The following is a 6,091-nucleotide window of genomic DNA, read 5'->3' on the forward strand; positions in this document are numbered from 1 at the left end:
AATAAGTCTTACAATTTCCTCATGGAAGAAAGGATAGCCTGGCTGAAAAGGAAACTATACAATAGGGCATCCGGCCAGGTGTGCTAGGCACGACATTACCTTACCGGGTCACATAAAGACCATTGTTATAACTCTTGGAAATATGTTCCAACCATCATATCTGACCGAGATTCAGATCTGATTGGTGTCAGGATACCTCAAACTCATGACGCTCGAGGAGAAAAGGTGCGACACAAATTGACGAGATAACATCGAAGATTCTCGGGAAATGAACTATGGAAGCGAGTTCCGAAACAAGAGTTCATCATTAAATCAAGAAGAGGATGAGGAGGTGACTGATGGACTCAGCGATAACTCATCGAGGTATCCAAAAGATGGATCTCCACAATTATGTGGATAAGGAGATAACATTTGTCATATCAAATGATATAAGGAAGTAAGCTCGAGGAAGACATACACAATTAAACATTGGTTGAAAGGTGCGCCCGAAATATGGGTTGGGTTGCACGACTAATGTCAGAATGGTGATTCAATAATTAATAGTCTAAGAATGAACGGTCGACCATTAAGAGGGTTGCTAGAAGGGCAGAATCCAAACAACACCGTTCACTTGTGGGTACCCCAGTTGGAATCAACACAAGGACCAAGAAAGAATGGTGATGGTGAGAAGTATCATTATAGCAAGAATTCTGAAGAGGTGGAGCAATCCTCACAACATTCTTGACATCAAAGATGGTAATACTCCGTGGTAGAATCATAACATAAGTAGGATAGAAAGGAACTCAAGGAACAACACAAAACAGGAACAATTTTTGTGTTGGAGGGAATGCAATAACGTTGTGGATGATAACCCAAACCATTGAGGGCAAAGGATGCTATTTCTCATCAAGAATTCGATAGATATCTTGGAAGACCCCAGAATGTTGATGATGATCACGACACATTTGTCGAGAGGTTTCGAGAAGATGTAACTGATCGGCGATGACATCAAGTCAACGGAAATGTTGAAGCCAAAAGTCATTGGAACCATGGGTACGACACAAACTCGAAATCAAGCTTGCTGTTCAAGGACAAATGGTATGACGAGGAAGATCGATTGTAAGATTAGCTCACTGTCGAAATTTGTGCTCCGAGAAGAAGGACCCGGTAGCACAGTTAAAAATTAGCATGATAATGATATAGCCGATCAGGCTAGGAATGATGTGATCGGGTACAAACTCGTACTTATAGAAGCTTACTGAAGAGTTGTTGAACCGTAGTGCGGACTCGGTTCAGTTATTGGTGTCTTTGAGTGTTTAATAACTCAGAGCCCGTGAAAAATTGGAATCAGTGGGAATGTAGCACTTGATGAAGAACTCATAAGATGTTATGCAGTTCCATGATAATCTCGCGATACCAGGGGGGTAATACTCGATGACAGATCAAAGTAGAGGTTGGACTGGGGTATTGCTCTACAGAAGACAAGTGCTTAAACTTGCACGAGAAATGGTATTTAAAAGAGAACATGGTCGGAACCACGATTGCAAAAGACCAGATCCCAGATATAAGATGAACTTATACCAAAGGAATAATTAATTTCAGAGAAGCTTTAATGATAAGATCTACATCGTGTCCATGGGCATGAACACAAGTTCAAGGTCGACTCCAACTTCTCCAATGCATAACCTTTCATTCACTTCTCACGTTCGATGAAGTTGCAGTGTTGAAATTTTATCTGGTGAAGCACCAGAAGAGTATGACTCGTGAAAACTTTCGGGTTCACACGGTTTAGAGAAGGCATATGTTCAACCCATAGGGGCTTCTTAGAAACATATACCACAAGTTTCAAGAGTAAATAACACAAGCTCGAAAGCAAAGCATGGTTGGCCAAGCAGAGGATACAACTTAACAAAGGCATTATGTATCAGGGGAAGAACTCACAAAGTGATCAAATGTGAAGGACACTGTCAGATAACAATCCAACAAAGGACTTGATGGTCCACAAAGGATCTGATGTGAGTATCGATACTCAACCAGAAAAGGAAGGAATGCAAATGCAACAGGTTATGGAATCATATGAATAATTCAAAGCTTAAATGCAAAGGAATTATGATTTCCAAAACAAAGGACTAGAAGCAGATGCTCTGATCAGGGATGGATCAATTGAATATACCAGAGGCACAATCGACGACAGATAGTTTGGTCGAGAACCAACTCATGTTAAAAATGACGTCTGAGCCGGAAAGATAATCCTAGGACTCGACTGATGATTGTGAACATTCACAACATATTGAATCAACGGACTCAAAAATGATGGTGACAAAGGATGCCAATATGATTACTATACTTATGAGATTAATCATAATGAAAGCAAACAAGAAATTCCAGAGCAATAGGTTGCTGAGGATTTTCGGAATATCGAATGGTATTTCGAAGACTTTTGTATAACACATGAACAACTGGGGGATGAGCGGATACTCGATAAGTGCGAGAATTAACCGTAGGGGTATTCAGATGACAAAGAACAGCAAGGCAGTAAGCTCAAAGGATTATCGAAACAACGACGAGTTTTTCAGGGTATCTTGTAATAACAAGACCAACTGGGGATGAAGGTAAGAATAACAACTGCAAGTAGTTATCCATAAGGGTTTAGGGTGGAAGGGAAATTGCAAACGCGATGAACACAAGTTCTCGAGTTAACAACGGAGAGTATCTTCAGGGTCTTCTGGTGCAGCAGACGATCATCAGTAATAAGGGGCTCTCCGGGTGAAAGTGATAACAAGATCCTAATGTTAGATTTAGTAAAATTCATTAAACCCGAATAGAAGAGAGATCAGAATCCCAGAGTATGGACAAGGAATAAAAGATCCTAATACCACCCAATGGCAATGTGTGCCCATAAGACACACAGCCATGTTAGTAAAAGTTTTGCAATGTCTAGACTCGACTTCGGCCAAGGAGTTGGAAAGGGGGATTCCTACAGGCAGTCGGCTCTGATACCAACTTGTGACACCCTCGATTCAATCGTACACTAATCATACACGGAAACGTGTACAATCAAGATCAGGGACTCACGGAAAGATATCACAACACAACTCTACAAATAAAATAAGTCATACAAGCATCATAATACAAGCCAGGGGCCTCGAGGGCTCGAATACAAGTGCTCGATCATAGACGAGTCAGCGGAAGCAACAATATCTGAGTACATACATAAGTTAAACAAGTTTGCCTTAAGAAGGCTAGCACAAACTGGAATACAGATCGAAAGAGGCGCAGGCCTCCTGCCTGGGATCCTCCTAAACTACTCCTGGTCGTCGTCAGCAGCCTGCACGTAGTAGTAGGCACCTCCAGTGTAGTAGGTATCGTCGTCGATGGTGGCGTCTGGCTCCTGGGCTCCGACATCTGGTTGCGACAACCAGGTAGAAGGGAAAGGGGGAAAAGAGGGAGAAAAGCAACCGTGAGTACTCATCCAAAGTACTCGCAAGCAATGAGCTACACTACATATCCATGGGTATATGTGTAAAGGGCCATATCGGTGGACTGAACTGCAGAATGCCAGAATAAGAGGGGGATAGCTAATCCTGTCGAAGACTACGCTTCTGGCAGCCTCCGTCTTGCAGCATGTAGAAGAGAGTAGAGTGAAGTCCTCCAAGTACCATCGCATAGCATAATCCTACCCGGCGATCCTCCCCTCGTCGCCCTGTGGAAAAGCGATCACCGGGTTGTCTGTGGAACTTGTCTGGGTGTGTTTTATTAAGTATCCAGTTCTAGTTGTAGTAAGGTCATGGTACAACTCCAAGTCGTCCTGTTACCGAAGATCACGGCTATTCGAATAGATTAACTTCCCTGCAGGGGTGCACCACATAACCCAACACGCTCGATCCCATTTGGCCGGACACACTTTCCTGGGTCATGCCCGGCCTCGGAAGATCAACACGTCGCAGCCCCACCTAGGCACAACAGAGAGGTCAGCACGTCGGTCTAAACCTAAGCGCACAGGGGTCTGGGCCAATCGCCCTTAGCACACCTGCACGTTGTGTACACGGCCGGAAGCAGAACTAGCCCCCTTAATACAAGAGCAGGCTTACGTTCCAATCCGGTGCGCGCCGCTCAGTCGCTGACGTCACGAAGGCTTCGGCTGATACCACGACGTCGAGTGCCCATAACTGTTCCCGTGTAGTTGGTTAGTGTGTATAGGCCAGTAGTCAAACTCAGATCAAATACCAAGATCTCGTTAAACGTGTTAAGTATCCACGAACGCCGAACAGGGCCAGGCCCACCTCTCTCCTAGGCGGTCTCAACCTGCCATGTCGCTCCGCCACAAAGTAACAGTCGGGGGCCGTCGGGAACCCAGGCCCACCTCTACCGGGATGGAGCCACCTGTCCTTTTAGCCCCCTCATCAGAATCACTTGCGGGTACTCAACGAGCTGACCCGACTTTAGTCACCATCTGTATAGTATGTATGTATATATAGTATATACCCGTGATCACCTCCCGAGTGATCACGGCCCAATAGTATAGCAAGGAAGACTGACAAGAATGTAGGGCCAATGATGATAAACTAGCATCCTATACTAAGTATTTAGGATTGTAGGTAAGGTATCAACAGTTGTAGCAACAATGACAGGCTATGCAACAGAATAGGATTAATCGAAACAGTAACATGCTACACTACTCTAATGCAAGCAGTAGAGGATAGAATAGGCGATATCTGGTGATCAAAGGGGGGGCTTGCCTGGTTGCTCTGGCAAGGAGGGGTCGTCAACTCCGTAGTCAAACTGGGCAGCAGCAGCGTCGGTCTCGTAGTCTACCGGAGAAGGAAAGGGGGGGAAGAAACAGTAAATACGGAGCAAACAAAGCATCACAAAACATAAGGGGACAAAACATGGTGCTAGGTATGCCCTAACGCGGTAGGAGGTGATACCGACGAAGGGGGGAAACATCCGGGAAAGTATCCCCGGTGTTTCGCGTTTTCGGACAAATGAACCGGAGGGGGAAAGTTGCGTGTTTGCTATGCTAGGGATGTGTGGCGGATGAACGGGCTACGTATCCGGATTCGTCTCGTTGTTCTGAGCAACTTTCATGTACAAAGTATTTTCATCCGAGCTACGAATTATTTTATATTAATTTGAAAAGTTTTACTTCATTTTTAGAATTAACAGAATTAATTAAATTAGAAAATACAATTATTGTGCCAGCGTGACATCAGCATGATGTCAGCAGGTCCACAGGTTGACCTGGTCAACCCTGACATATGGGGCCCGTTCGTCATTTACTCTGTTTAACTAATAGACTATTAGTGTTAACATCATAGTTTTAATTAGGTTAATTAATTCATTAATTTAATTATTATTATTTAATATTTTGTTTTTCATTTTCATTTTAATCAAAAGGGGCGTGGGGCCCCCTGGCAGTGGCCCATCGGGGCCTAGCGGGGCGGACGCTAGCGGGCAGTGGCGTGGGCACCCAAACGGGCACGAGCCCGAGAGGGCGCTGGATACACACGATGCATACCTAGCATAGCCCGAGAGGGCGCTGGATACACACGAGCCCGAGAGAGCCACTGGTAGGGCGCACCGGAGCGGTAGCCAGCGAGGGGGGTTCGGGAGGAGCGTCGGGCAGGTGAAGCCTGAACGAGCGCTGGTCACGGGGGCGCACCCGGTTGGGCGCTTCGTGCGCCGATGCCCATGGCGGGGTGGCCGCAGTCGGCCGGAAGCGGGCTGGGACGGGCGTTGGGTGACTGGACCCGGGCGCACGATGGGGCGAGGCAAACAAGGCGCCAGCGGGGCGCCGACGGCTACGGCGACGAGCGGTGGTGCTGGAGCACGGTAACGGTGCGACGAGCGGGTTGGCTGGCGCCGGCAATAGAGAGGGGAAGGAAGGAAGCTCACAGTGGTCGTAGGGGTTAGGCAGCGGGGGTCGAGGAGGAGCTCGAGGAGGCCGGCGGCGAAGAGGAGGCAGGCCGGTGGAGAGGAGGAAGCAGGCCGGTGAGGGAGCTCCGGCGAGATGGGCGCTGAGGGAGTAGGCGAGGAGGCGACACCGGCAGAGACCTCGGGCGACGGTGGACGGCGACGGGCAGCCGCAGGGCGTCGGGGGAGATGGGATCGG

This window comes from Triticum dicoccoides, chromosome 6B, assembly GCF_002162155.2.
Source record: "Triticum dicoccoides isolate Atlit2015 ecotype Zavitan chromosome 6B, WEW_v2.0, whole genome shotgun sequence".
In the NCBI taxonomy this organism is placed as follows: Eukaryota; Viridiplantae; Streptophyta; class Magnoliopsida; order Poales; family Poaceae; genus Triticum; species Triticum dicoccoides.